The following is a 15,994-nucleotide window of genomic DNA, read 5'->3' on the forward strand; positions in this document are numbered from 1 at the left end:
GTTTCAATCCTAGTTCTATCACTCAACCAGGTAAAATCTTAAGGGGGATAGTCATTTTACTATCAGAGTGTCATAGTAGGACCGTACTATATGCTCAGTTCTCTATTAGCTGTTTTCTAAATCTGATCAAATTCCACTTCTCTATTAATAGTACTATTGAGTAACTGAAACTGTATTTCTTTAAAACTATGGATACTTACTCTTCCTATGTCAAAATATTATATTGCTGAATAAACGGTGTATATATGTGATGGTCCTTTAAATATTAAAAATTACATTATACAAATAAAATACAACCATCATTATTACATCATCATAATATTTAGCATCTCAATTGGTTAAAAGAGTAAATTTTTCATTAAATATCAAGTTCTTGATAGGAAAAATCAATTTCAAAAGTAATGGATTTCATGTTAAAGCTGGCACAGAATAAGTACACGTTGTACATGTAAGTTAATATTAACAGAACTATAAATCACTTGTAACATTCTGCTAGCGTTCTTTGAAAATGTCAGAGTCCAGCTTTCTATTCTGAATATATCAGTTTTCTAATTCTTTGTTTTTTTTACAATGCTCAACCAGATTTACACAAACTTTGCCAAGACTAGGGTGAGAAAGGATCTATAAATATTTGCATTATTTAAATTTTTAGTTCAGTGGGAAAAAAATGATGACTATTTGCTTGCACCATCTCACGGCTGAATAGACGGTAAATTAGGCAGATGCATAGTTAAGGTGCTGTCGTTTCATCGTTCCAACATGAATTACATGCATCTGCTCTGTTTCTCACATTTGTGATCGTAACAACTTGGAAACCATCAGTTTTCAGGTCACATAAATAAAAATGTTAGAAACATAGAAATTACATAGACATATTCAAAAGCACTGTTTTTTTTTTTTTTAAAGATTTTATTTATTTATTTGACAGAGATAGAGACAGCCAGCTAGAGAGGGAACACAAGCAGGGGGAGCAGGAGAGGAAGAAGCAGGCTCATAGCGGAGGAGCCTGATGTGGGGCTCGATCCCATAACGCCGGGATCACGCCCTGAGCCGAAGGCAGACGCTTTAACTGCTCTGCCACCCAGGCGCCCCAAAAGCACTGTTTTTTTAAATCATTTGTAGTTTACCTGTGTAATTCACATGTGTCACACATATGTAAATATTTGATTTACAGTAATAAATCCTGTGTTCCTTTATCTTGACTACATTAAGCTTATTACCATTGGAGGTAAGTTGTGTTTAATTCAATATTTTCATTGTGAATTTTACTAGATTATTTATGCAATTCAGAAAATATTGCTTTTATATTTGTAAGCCTTTGTGCAGTTACTTAAGTTCATGACTTTCATTTCTCAAACTCAGAATCCCCCTGACATAAGCTGCACACTTCCCTATCTTTAGAAGAAAAGAGACCAATTAGAACACAGTTTCAAAAGAAAGGCTCTGACTTTATACCTTGCCCGGCATCTGTTTCTGTGTTAAGTGACAAGTTAGAAGTAGTTTCTACATTATGACCTCTTGGTGCTAGACCTGTCACAGTATCTCCAATGATTTCACATTAGACCAGAATGGTTGATGCTATGTTTGAAACCTAGCAACAGTTTTCATCCAGAAGTAATACAACTGCGATGGGTACAAATAAGAGTCAAATACTATACATTACTCTGTAGAGAAAGGCTGGTCTTAAACAGTAACAGTTGCATGGAAGGTATCTTTTCGTGGGGAGCTATAATTTCTCTTGACTAAAGGGAATAACACACAAAACACAAGCTAGAAGATGGTTTTTTAAATAATTACAGATAGCTCTCTATTATTCATGCAAAGTTGTACTCATTGCCAGGTACAAGGTTAGGACTCAACCAGCTGGGCCATGCAGTCAGGATGCCACAGCATCTCTGCAGACAGCTCTGCACTGGCACAAGTGTTTCTTCATCAGACAAAAGCAGGATGGTCAGAGGACAGTCAAGTTGACCCCACTTCATGTCTCTGTATAAAAACGTTCCCTCAGTCACTCACAGGATCTGGGCTTAGTCTTATCCATTCTTTCCAAAAATATTTACTGAGAAGGTGCTCTCTGCTGAGCCACGCCGTAGGTGCTGTAGCAGTTTAAAAAACAAAAAAAATTACTGCCCACCCTGAAGCTTACATTATAGATTCTTTTATTAAAGGCTGTAGCAGACTTTTCTCTACCCACTACCTAACTCCTCGGCCTATGCTTTTCCTAAAAAAACAGTTTTTGCTTTCAAAACTTCTCCAAAGCTGAAAACTATTATAAGATAAGTTCTTGGAGTATAGAAAACTAAGTATGGTGGGCCTTTCCAAAAAGGTCTCAGGGGTGCCTGGATTGTCCAGTTGGTTAGTATTTTACTCTTGGTTTGGACTCTGGTTGTGATCTGGAGGTTGTGATCTCAAGGTCATGGTCTCAATGTCATGGGATGAGCCCAGCATCAGGCTCTGCACTCAGCAAGGGTCTGCTTGAGATTCTCTCTCTCCCTCTCCCTCTGTCCCTCCCTACCCTGCTCTCTCTCTCTCTAATATAAAATAAAATCTTTACCAAAAAAAAAAAAAAAAAGGGGTCTCAGATTTTGTTCTTTGTGAAAGGCACACTGAATCTTCTGGTAATGAGAACCAACGAATCAGTGTTCTCTTTCATTAACAGGTTTGTGACATTGATCAAATACACATAATGCTTACCCTTCTTATCCAGAGGGCTAAAGAACATACAAAAGCACTTCCCTTGAACATAAAGGATGATAAAGAGGCCCAGTTCTTATCTTGTGTTCTCACCGCCAGCCTGCGTGCGCGCGCACACACACACACACACACATCATCACTCTGTGAGGTGAAAGATATGTTAACTAGCTTGACTGTGATACTCTTCTCCCAATGTATCAATCCAAACATCACATTTTACACCTTAAATATATACAATTTTGATTTGTCAAGTATACCTCAATAAAGCTGAAAAAATGAAAATATAATATAATTTTTAAAAAATAGTCCCAGTTCATTCTAGATGTCTCTGGGAAAGGAGTAGTAGAGATTTTGAGCAAGCACCAGAGACAATGGCAGTAAAGGCAGGAGAACAATCAGGTCAGAAGCACTTTGGCATGGCCCTCACATAAACATGTCCACTTTTATTTCACCTTGTCAAATATGGAGTAACTACAGCAAAGTAGAAGCAGAAAATGAGTAGCTATTTCCTGGCCTTTTAGAAAATGGCTCCACTGAAGTCATCCTTGCCCTTTGCTGGAAAGAGCCTTTGTAGGCTCTGGCCAAAGGGGAAAGCCCTGCCTTTTCTCATTCTTACGTAGAGCACGTTTTTATTCTGTAACTCTCATTTCCTTGAATGAGGTGAGGGGATGAGTTACCTGGACTGTTCTCTCCATCCAAAGCCTGCTCTGAATGACCCTCTGGTCACTAAGAGTCATTTGGATAAATGTCACCAAACTCCCCAGATGCTGCTCTGTCAACTATTTAAAGCAGAACTGAGCCTAGCTTATTTTTTTTAATGAATGTGTCTTCAATGTTTGATTTATTTGTATCATAAAACTATAGTTTTTCCTAAATAGTGAACTTGTGCATACTTTGAAATATTTTAAGAATAAAACTACACAACTAAGTCTCTTATGAATCTGATTCATCGTAGACTCTTAATGTCAATAAAGCCAAATGATATGAATGGAAGACAGAGCATTACACAGGATCACTTTCTAAACTTCAAGGAATGATATTTCAATAGTTCTGATATAATACAGACATGTTTCCTGGAGTAAATATTATAAGAATTCCATCAGGAATGGCAATAGGATTTATTACAATCACTTACACTGTTAATGTAATAGTCACTATTACTTGGCAAAGCATACTTTATGATCTATATTTTGTTATGGGCACTTTCATTAATTCATTTACTAACTTTTTTTTCCTCACTTACTATAATTCCATCATGATGCCACTCAAAGGAAATATAGAGATGACCATGAAATAGGAATTGCTTTCAAAGAACTTTCAGTTTAGCCAAAGAAAAATATGATGTATTTGCAATTAAATATTTAATTACAATATTACAGCAAATTCTACAATGAATTAAATAAAGGAGTCACATAGAAACAGTATTTAAATGAGCCAGGTGGGATCTGGAGTTCTGTGAGGAAGACATAGTCAAGCACAAATATGAAAAATAGGAGGAAAGCCAGCTAAAAAAATAAGAAAAGTGTGGGCTAGGCAGAAGGAAGGAAGGAAGGAAGGAAGGAAGGAAGGAAGGAAGGAAGGAAGGAAGGAAGAAAGAAAGAAAGAAAGAAAGAAAGAAAGAAAGAAAAAAAGAAAGAAAGAAAAAAAGAAAGAGCGAGCAGAATTTGGCACATTCAAAGAACTGAAGGGAACACAGTATGTCACAGAATTGAGTGAAAGTAATAGAGGTGGAACTTGGGAAGAAGCTGCAGAAGCCAAACCCTGAAAGGTCAGGAATTTGAACACTTGGGTAAGAACAAGAAGTCTTTAAAAGGTTACAGAGTAGTAATAACAGATTTCTGTTTTCAAAATGAAGCTCTGGCTGCCATGTGAAAGAAGTATTAGAGGATAATATTAAAAGCAGAAAAATTCAGGGCACCTGGGTGGCTCAGTCGGTTAAGTGTCTGCCTTCAGCTCAGGTCATGATCCCAGGGTCCTGGGATCGAGTCCCGCATCAGGCTCTCTGCTCAGCGGGAGCCTGCTTCTCCCTCTCCCTGATGCTCCCCCTGCTTGTATGCTCTGTCTCTGACAAAAATCTTAAAAAAAAAAAAAAAAAAAAAAAAAAAAAAAAAAAACCTAGAAAAATTCATGATGAGGTGGTTGTTCCACCCAGAAAAGACAATGGTGATACGAACAAAAGAGTCTGCAATATGAACGGCAGTGACTCTCAATTTCTTTGAAATATCACACGAACTGCTTGAACTTGTTCGCAGTTTCGGCTAAACCGTGCAACATCCCTTTTAATGACATCGTATATTCTTTGGGGCACCTGGGTCGGTTGAGCACCGGACTCTTGGTTTTGGCTTGGGTTCTGCTCTCAGGGTCATGAGATGAGCCCTAAGCTGGGCTCCCTGCTCAGCACAGAGTCTGCTTAAGACTTTCTCTCCCTCTCCTTTTGCTCCTCCCACCATGCTCTCTTTTTCTCTCTAAAATAAAGTCTTTTTTTTTTTTTTAAGTGAGTACTGCAAAAAAGCATAGAACAGGATATGAATGCGGCAGCATAAGACTTGATTCCAACGGTGGAGAACATGTATAGTGTCTGGCAGGCACACATATCCCATCACCCCATTAATTACAGTTAAGGATGAAAGAAAAACAGTATTTTTTCTTTCAATTTTCTTTTTGTATTTGGCTACTAAGTTATTAGGATATGAATTTTCATCAAGCTTTTTAGGTCCACCTATCTAATAAATGAAACCATTAGGTGTTTCTTTTGGCTTCAAGTTGCCACGAAAAATGAAAATACTGAGAAACTAATGGCATGTTAGTAAACACAAGTGGCAGCTGCAACATTAGAACAAACAAGCACAAATGCACATTGTGTTCAAAGAGAGAGCTGACTGTGTTTCAATTTTGAAGGTGAAGCAGTTATGAGTGAGACCACGAGAGCGACCTGCCGCCTTAAAGTTCAACGTGCCCCAAAGCAATTCATCATTCCCGCCCTGAACCTATTCATCCTCAAAGGACCCATCAGTAAATGCTACCACCAACTACTCAGATGGATAAGTCAGAAACTGGAAAGTAAGCTATGCCACCTTCCTCTTCTTTACTTTGCAAGCCCTACCAATCTCCTAGTCCTAAGCATTTAAGCTTCCTCCATATTTCTGGATTCGCCGATATTTGTTTTCTTCCATTTCCAGTCTGCTACCTTATGCTACGCAGAGAAAAGGAACCTGAAGAGAAACTGAATGAGAAAGTGCTAGGAATTAAAACAGAAAACCAGGAGAGCTTCCTACCTACTAAAAAAGAGAGACCTCCAAGGAGTAGGGTCAGCTCAATGTTGCTGAATGACCAACACAGGGATACAAAGTATCGATTGGATTTGCGTATAAGAAGAGTACTGGTTTGGGGAGCACATTTTACCTGGAATAGTGAAGCAAGACTCTGCTGAGCTGAAGAGTGAATTAAAAACCAAATAAACACACACAAACCAATAAAGACATGGAGAGTAAAAAATAATTCTTCCAAGCAGACTAATAGAGATAGTTATAGTGCCTGACAGGAGATCTGCCATCAGTGAAGGTTCTGATCTGAATTTACTTTCATGTGTGTGGGGCGGGGGGCGGGAATGGGAAGGCTTTGAGTGTATTTAAATGCTGCTAGGGAAAAATCAGTAGAAAAGTTTTAGAAATAAGTGAGAAAATCTAATTTAAGAACATAGATTTAAGGGCCACCTGGGTGACTCAGTCAGTTAAGCGCCTGCCTTTGGCTCAGGTCATGATCTCACGGTCCTGGGATCGAGCCATCATCCGGCTCTCTGCTCATCCAGAGTCTGCTTCTCCCTGTGCCCCTGCGCCCGCTCATGTGCGCTTTCTCTCTCTCTCTCTCCCAAATAAATAAATAAATAATCTTGGGGGGGAAAAAAGAAGAAAAATTTAAGAGGACAGAGAATTGGGCCAACATGAGGAGGATACCACTTGGACTATAACAGAAAAGAGAAAGAATGGAAGGGTGTGTTTTTAAGCAGCAAATATTTGTTCATCTAGAATTTGCAGAGAAGTTATAAGTAAAATTCACTGTATAGTTATCTTTCTCTTGTTACTGATTTAGAAGAGATGCTTGTGTAATATTAAACATGATACTGGCTAATATGACTAATGAGAGAGACATATCGATGCTGATACGTTGTATTCATTCATACCCCTATTATCTTGTTTTATATTGTTCTTAATATCAATGCTTTCTTTAAAACACTTTTGCTTTATATTGTTTATATTTTCATTGACTCTTTTTCTTTTTGATGCATGAAAATTTTATTATCTAGATTTTTAATTATCCTGAATATACCTTCATAATAAAATTAAGCCTTTATATCTTGATATCAAAACATCATGCTGATCGCCTATCAATTTGACACTGTATCTACTGAGTTCCTACAATGAAACATGAGAAAATGAAAACACGTAGATAACCACTCAAATTCCAGTATCTTCCACCGCCTCCCAATTTTTTTGGTTGTAGTATTGTTCCTTTTCTTTCCAGAGTCCAACTTGTATATTTTAGTTATAAGTATAATATGATTATTGGTGAAAATATGAATGCATTTATTTTTATTACTATACTATATGTTTAGAGCGGTTTTAGGTTTATAAAGAAATTGTGCAGAAATTATAGAGTTCTCATATACCTCATTCCTGCCTACCCATGTGTCCATTCTCCTCTATCATGAACATCTTCATTTGTGTGGTACATTTGCTATAATTGATGGCTCAATATTGACACATTTTGATTCACAATTTACATTATAATTCCCTCTTTGTATTGTATAGTGCAATGGATTTTGACAAATGCAAACAGTAATATGTCTAACGTTACAGGATCATACAGAATAGCTCCACTGTGGTCTACCTATTCATCCTTTCCTTCCTTTCCCTGAATTTCTGGAAACCACTGACCTTTTCAGTCTCTACTTTTGCCTTTTCCAGACGGTCACTGGAATCATATATATGATTGGAATCATACAGTGTATAGACTCTTATGAAGGCTTCTTTCTCTTAGCAATATGCAGCTAAGAATCCCTCATATCTTTTCCTCGCTTAGTAGTTCCTATCTTCTTATCACTGAATAATATTCCATTATATAGATGTACCAGTTTTCTCTTAGATTCACCTATTGAAGGATGTCTTGGTCACTTCTCATTTTTGCCAATTATGAACAAGTCTTCTTTGAACATTCATGTGCAGGATTTTGTGTGAACATAAGTTTTCAACTCATTTGTGTAAATATTAAGGAACGTGATTCCTGGATCATATGGTAAGCCTACCTTTAACTGTAAGAAACCACCAAGCTGTCTTCCAAAGTGGCTTTACCATTTTGCACTCCCACAAGCAATGAACCAGAGCCCTTCCTCCTCTACATTCTGACCACCATTTGGTAATGTCAGTGTTTTGGACTTCAGTGACTGTAATTGGTGTATAGTGGTATATCACAGCTGTTTTAACTTGCAACTCGTTAGTGACATCTTTTCACATGTCTATTTGTCATCTCTGTATCTTCTTTTAGGAGGTATCCGTTCAGATCTTTTGCCTATTTTTAAAATCAGGTTGTTTGTTTTCTTATTATTGAGTTGCAAGAGTTCTTTGTATATTTTAGATACAAGTCACTTAATTGATATGTGTCTTGCAAATATTTTTACCCATTCTGTGTGGCTTGACTTTTCATTCTTCTAAGAGTGTCCTGTGCAAAATGTAAGTGTTAATTTTAATGAAGTCCAATTTATTGATTTTTCCTTTTACAGATTGTGTTTTGGTATTGCTTATAAAAACTCACCACCAAATCCAAAATCATCCAGATTTTCTCCTATGTTATCTTTTAGAAACTTTGTAGTTTTGGGGTGCCTGGGTGGCTCAGTTGGTTAAGTGTCTGCCTTCGGCTCAGGTCATGATCCCAGGGTCCTGGGATCAAGCCCTGCATCAGGCTCCCTGCTCAACGGGAAGCCTGCTTCTCTCTCTCCCTCTGCTGCTCCCCTCTACTCACATTCTATCTCTCCCTCTCTCAAATAAATAAATAAAATCTTTAAAAAAAGAGAAACTTTTCGGTTTTGTATTTTACATTTATGTCTATGATACATTTGAGTTAATTTTTACGAAAGGTGCAAAGTCTGTGCCTATATTAATTTTTTTGAATGTGGATATATAGTTATCCAGCACTGTATCTTCAAGAGAGTATTGTTTCTTCACTGTATTTCCTTGTTTTTTTTAATAAAAAATTAGTTGACCATATTTGTATAGGCCTATATCTGAATTCTCTATTCTGCTCCATTAATCTGTCTGTTCTTTTCCCAATACGACACTGTATTGATTACCATAGCTTATAAGTAAGACCTGGAGTTGGGTAGTGTCAGTTCTCCCACTTTGTTCTACTCTTTCAATATTGTGTTGAATGTTTTAGATCTTTGCTTTTCTATATAAACTGTATAGTTAGTTTGTTAATATCTGCAAAGTAACTTCATGAGAATTTGATGAGAAGTATGTTGACTCTATGTATCAAGTTGGTAAGAACTGACATCTTAACAAAATTAACTCTTCCAATCCAAGAACATGGAATATGTCTCCATTTATTTAGATATTGATTTCTTCAAATAGTTTTGTACTTTTCCTCACATAGATACATATATTTGTTAAATTTATACCTGTTTCATTTCTTTTTGTTGCTAATTTAAATGGTGCTGTGTTTTTAATTTCAAATTCCAATAGTTTATTACTGACATGGAGGAATATAATTGACTTTTGCATATTGACCTTGTATCTTACAACCTGTCTACAATCCCTTATTAGTTATAGGAGTTTGTTGACTCTTTCAAATTTTCTACTAGACAATCATGTCATCTGTGACCGAATGTAGTTTTATTTATCTCCTCTCTCTCTCTCTCTCTATATATATACATATATATACACCCTTCTTCTTTTATTATATTAGCTACGGCTTTCAGTACAATGTTGAATAGGAGGGATAAGAGCAAACATCCTTGCCTTGTAACCAATTTTAGGTGGAAAGCGTCTAATTTCTCACCATACATATGATGTTAGCTGTAGCTTTTTCTATACATACTCTTTAGCAAGCTGAGCAAATTCCCTCTTTAGTCCTAGTGTGTTGTGAGCTTTGGTCATGAACAGGTGATGAAATATGTCAAATGCTTTCTCTGCATCTATTGATATGATCGTATGATTTTTTTTCTTTAGCTTGTGGATGTAATAGATTACACATATTCATTTAAATGTGGAGCTAGTCATGAATTCCTAGAATAAATGTCGGCTGGTCATAGTATACAATGATTTTTATACATGGCTGGATTCAATTTGTTAATATTTTGTTGAGGACTTTTGCATCTATGTTCATGAAAGATAGTGGTCTGCAATCTTTCTTTGCTCTAATGTGTTGGTTCTGGTGTTAGGATAATGCTGGCCTCACTGAGTGAGTTAAAAAGTATTTCTTCTGTTTTTGTGTCCTGGAAGGTAATGTAGAGAATTGTTACCATTTATTCCTTAAATGTTTAATAAAATTAACCACTGAAATCACCTGAGCCCCATGTTTTTTGTTTGGGGGAAGTTATTAATTATTGATTCAATTTCTTTGGTCAATATAAGCCTATACAGATAATCCATTTCTGAGTGTTGGTAGATTTTGTTATTCAGAGAGCTGATCTGTTTCATCTAAGTCATCAAATTGGTGGCCATACAATTGCTCATGAAATTCTTTTATTATCCTTTTAATGGGGTCAGTAGTGATTGCCTCTCTTTTATTTCTGATATCAGTAATTTTTGTATTCTCTTTTTTTTCTTACTTAACTTAGATAAGGGTTTATCTATATTTTAATGATTTCTTCAAAGAACCAGCTTTTGGTTTTGTTGATTTTCTCTATTAATTTCCTGTTTCCAATTTCATTGATTTCTTCTCTAATTTTTATTTTATAGCTTCTGCTTATTTTGTATTTTTCTCCTTTTATAGCTCCAGTATGTATTTATGTTTACCTCTAGTCATCTATCATTTCTTTCCTCATTGAAATCTTACCTCTACATGGTCTAGAGCAAAGCAGTCATTACTTGTCTCTGCGTTTAAAAGGAGTGGGTTTTGGTACACATGTGATAATGATCTGAAAGCAAGTGATTTGGATTTCCAGAAGCAAGCATTTATTGTGAGAAAAAAGAATTTTCTTGAAGCTTTCAGTCTGGACTCTAGATAGCAGGAAAGCTCCCAGGATTAAAGCATAGTGGCAGAAGGATTAGGGTAAGACTTTAGGATGGCTGCTAACATGCACAGAAAAGCAAAACACTTGTTGGGCTGGAGACAGAATCTAGCAGGGAGAAGACTGGACAGCCGAGTTCAGATACAAGTTTCCTACCAACCCCATCCCCTTGAACTCAAAGTCCTGTAAGCGAAGTTTCAAAAATACTAAGGTAGGGTTCAGCAAGTCCAGGAAACATGTGGCTATTGTCTCATTTTCACAGGTGGAGGTTTAAGAGATGGAAGTTTTTTAAACAAGCCAGATTTTCAAAAGAGCTTCATGTCCTACAGGTTTACAAAAAGGTGCAGAAGATCAAGGGTTCAGGGAGATGTCTAGGCATAAACGCAATTGTACAGCCTTGCAGAAAGCAGTCCACTGTATACAGAAATTTTCGGTCCTCCTCAAGAGATTGGGAGTACTGAGATGACCCAGGGAGGCTTGGGGTCAGCAGTGGAGGTAGCAGCATGTGGGAATGGCAAAGACCACAGTCCCTTGCAGCAAAGACCAGCACAATTAAAAGGCCATTTTGGACCAACTGCCTTTCAGCCAGTACAGCAAGAACAGAGAACATATCCACAAAATTAAGCAAGATGAGAAACAATTAAGAGCATCAAAAATCTAATCCTACTTCTTGTTAACATAACAATATATAAGGCCCTAGGTAATTGGGTTTACTATTGGGAAGAATGATTGAAGATTTTCTAAAATAAGATGTACCCAAATTGACTGAGTTCTGTCAATTATACATCTCTTGCCATGTGGCATCAAGTCATGTGACTCGATGTGTCCAAAGATGTGTGAGTAGATGCAACATTACTATATCCAGATAGACGGTGGAAGAGCTGTTACATGTTTCTGTTAGCACTCTGTGCTTTTGGAAGAAACATGACAGTGATTTAGCAGGAGGAAATCAAGATACTGTCACTGCTTTTTTCAGATTACAATTCTGCAGCCCTGGGTGAGTTCAATGATTGACACAAACTCATACAAATGATAGGTTAGAGAGCAACACGTGAAGGATTAAATTTCAAAATATGAAAATGCAGAATTAGAGTCTTACTCATGCTTTGATCCAAACCCCTATTTTACAGAGTAGGAAAAGGAGTAGACAATCTTCACTAACTTCCAAGTAACTTTAGTCCTTACAGAATTAACATTGATATGTAGGGCCAGTGCTCTTGGACTAAAACTCCTTGTTGAGAACTAAGCTCTTGATATCCAAGCCTATGGCCCTTCCATAGGGAAAGCAAATATTTCCTTAACTCGTGTTCTTCATCAAAGTGATTCAATTTTTTTATTTCCCAATTGTCACCCAAGAGAATCCAATTCATTCATTCATTCATTCATTCAATCAACGTTCATTCATTTATTCACATACTCATCCTAATTATGATATAGGGAAAAAAAGACAATATATAAACAAAAAGTAAACACATAATGGGTAATACGGTAATAACTTCTGTGTAAAATAAAAAGAATAAAGGAGATAAGAAGTGCTACATAACACAGCGAGTCAGGCAAAACCTCCATAGTAAGGTAACATTTGAGCAGAGACACATAGGAAGTGAGAAAGTCAACCAGCATCTGTGGGAAAAGCATCCCAGGAAGATGGAACGGCAACTGAGGAAGCTCAAGGTACAATAACGCTTGTTATTTTATGGAAGGGAAAAGAGATCAGAGTAAATGGGGAGGGAGTAGTGGGGGGTGAGATCAGACAGGGAAGTGGTGGTAGTGAGTGAACGGTCCAAGGAGGACTTCGGAAGATTTGGGAACTTGCCCCGAGCGAGGGAGCAACCTGTTGGTGAGCCTACAGATACAGGAGCAGTACTTACGAAGCCACTACAATGAGACAGGGATGCTTAAAAAGGAATGGTGGCTTAGATCACATTTGTAGCGGTAGAATGAAGGAGAAATAACCAATATTTGGTTACATTTTGAAGGCATACATAATCTGTGACCAACTGCCTTGAGTGAGAGACAAGAAGAGCAATCAAAGTCACACAGTGGCTTTTTATGGTTTCATTTTGTTGTTTCTGCTTTTGCAATAAGGACAGAAAAATCATATCAGCCATTTTCTCTTTGACTTTATCATTATTAGGCACAAATCTAAACAGCAAGAAACTACAGTCTACCCTCCTTCCACACACACACACACAGAGTATCCATCTGAACAATTTCCCATCTCAACTGGGAATGTTGCCCTCAATTTTCTATCCTGCTCAGTACAAATGGTAAACCACTTGAATCCTAGTCTATCCTTTTTTGTTCTTCTCCTGTAACCTTGAGAATTTCAGGTGACAGACAAAGACTTCACAGCTGTGAAGAAACACAGCCCAGCACATGCTCTTATTTATATTTAAACCAAACTGTGTCCCAGGCAAGCTACATGACTTCTGTAGGGTAACCCCCCGAAGAGAAATGATATAACCTGCACTTGCATAAGATTTTCCTACATTCCATCTACCCTTCTTTATCTGAAATCATCTTTTTTCAATTCTCCTTCAAAAATATACAGGGAGTCAGTGTTACCAGAAAGACTGGCTATTATTTTGCCCTGGACTGACATTTTAAATTACCTTAAGTTCTTTAACTTTGAAATCTTTAATGTCATTTAAAATAATTTTTTATTTGTCTTTAATCATTCGAATCCAAATTCTTATCTAAAACTATCTCATTTATGTACTCTCGTCTCTTGTCTTGGTTCCCTCCTATAACAAAAGTTCTATGTATACTATCGCTAATCCCCCTCCATTCTCTCTTCATAACTTCTAATCATACTGTCCTCCAGTCACTCTACCAAATAACTTCTTTTCATAATTATCACTGACTTCTTGTTTGTAAAATCTAAGGTCCACTTCTCAGTCCTCATCTCACTTGACCCATCAACAGTATTTGACATAGTTGGTCACTTTCTCTTCAAAATACTCACTACACTTCTGAGAAAGTGCCCCGTCTTGATTGTCTATCTCATATGCTGTGTATTCACAGTACCCTTACCTGGTTTATTCACCTCTATGTATTGGCGGTCCCTAGAGATGAGTTCTCAGAAATCTCTCTATATACACTGACTGTAGAGTCTAGATGAACTCAACCCAATTCATGACATAATTTAAGAACTGTATACTGATGATTCCAAAAATTCATTCCTGGATTCCATTTTGTCTATTTCCATTTTGCATCTAAGAGACCTCTCCAATTTTGATGTCTGAAACCCAGCTTGCTATTTTATATCCCCATTGCTCTTCTTATAGTCCTCTCAACATCAGTAAATAGCAATTTTATTCTTTCAGTTGTCTAAGCAAAAACAGGCTATTTTTTTGCTTTCACAGCCACATTTGATCCATTAGTTAACTCCATCACTCATATCTCATTTTACCCAGAAATCTGACCATCTCCTCACTTCTGTCATTACTACCCAGTCTATGCATCATTTCATCTTGGATAACTGCAACACCCTTTCTATTCTTTCTGCTTCAGCTTTGCACCTTGTACAAACATCAGAATTATTACTTTAAATCATAGAAAAGACATTACAGCTGTGCTCAGAAGCTTTCTATTGGCTTCCCGTATCATTCAGAGTAGGCCAATGGGCTTACCATGGACCACAAGGCCTTCTTGATCCCATGTGTCTTCTTCTCAGCTCTAATTTTAGATACTCTCCTCCCTTCTACTCACTTTGCTCCAGCCATACTGAATCCCTTACTCGTTCTAAATATGACAAGCAGAATCCCGCTTTTTGGGAATGTTCTTTTTCCAGATATCTGCTTGTTTTACTTTCTTATTTACATCATGCTTAACATCACCAACTCAGGACGACAACCCTATTAAAACAGTATAAGTCTCTACCAGTTCAGCCCGAGCAGGCATCCTCTACCTCTCTTTGCCTGCCCCTTCCCTCCCCCGCCCCGTATACCTGACACCATCTAGTATACCCATTTTGCTTGGTTTTATATATACTTTGCTTTGTTCTTGCTATGTCCCAGCACCTAGGATAAAGCCTGACTCATATTAGGTGCTCACTAAGCAGAAAATCTAAATGAAAGATTTAATATAAAGCCAAATGTTGATAGTAACAAAAAGATAATTTAGACAAAATTCATTTTTTTAAGTACCAGAGTCCATTTATAAACTTGGAAGATCTATATGACAAGCCACATTTGGGAGATGTAAATCTTTCTTTTCACTTCTTTATAGACTTTAAAATAGTCATAGTAGTTTCAAAATGCACAATTCATACTGAAAACCAATTGGGAAAAATGTGTTATAAAAGTTTTCTAGGGTTTATGTTTGTAGTAAAATAAATTTTAGAGTAGAATCATAATTCCTGTCTCCTGACAACTGCCATCTATATATAAATCTGTTTAGAAATGGGCCAAAGGATACATTGTAGAGTATCACCATGAAATTTGATTAAAAATGATTTTTAATTAAAATATACTCCTGAATATATTTTATTCTGACTTTGACAGTATATTTTTAAATCTTGTATCAGACAGATAACTACTTATTAAATCAACTATTATTTTAATAATTAAACAAAAGCTTAAAACAAAACAAAACAAAAAATGGTACCTAACATGAGTGCTTTAAAACTGTGTCAAATGAAAGCTGCACGTCTTAGTTGACATATAATTCAATGGCTAATATAATGAGATTCCACCCCAAGAATGAAAAAATATTAGCTCTTAAATCTTCATTTCAGGAACCAAAACCATATGTTCAGCTGCTGATAGTAAAAGTTTTAGTACATGCACTTCTAAATTAGAAATATCACTGTAGCAGATTTTGTGACTATGAAATGAATCTATACCAAAGTATTTGAAATATTTAGTTTTGCAAGTGAGGAGAATTACATTTTTTTAAGTTGACTGCTTTTATATTAAATGCAAAACATTTAGCCAAGAATTTCCTTGAAGGACTTCAAAAAATAGGCAAAGCTAGAAGGGTTACTCCCCAGAAAAGCAGCAGCTGGACGAGGGTATTAACCCACCCTCTTTTGAGCTGTATTTTAAGAGGCAATTACCAGATATGGAACAT

Source organism: Ursus arctos, unplaced genomic scaffold (assembly GCF_023065955.2).
Source record: "Ursus arctos isolate Adak ecotype North America unplaced genomic scaffold, UrsArc2.0 scaffold_27, whole genome shotgun sequence".
Taxonomy (NCBI): domain Eukaryota; kingdom Metazoa; phylum Chordata; class Mammalia; order Carnivora; family Ursidae; genus Ursus; species Ursus arctos.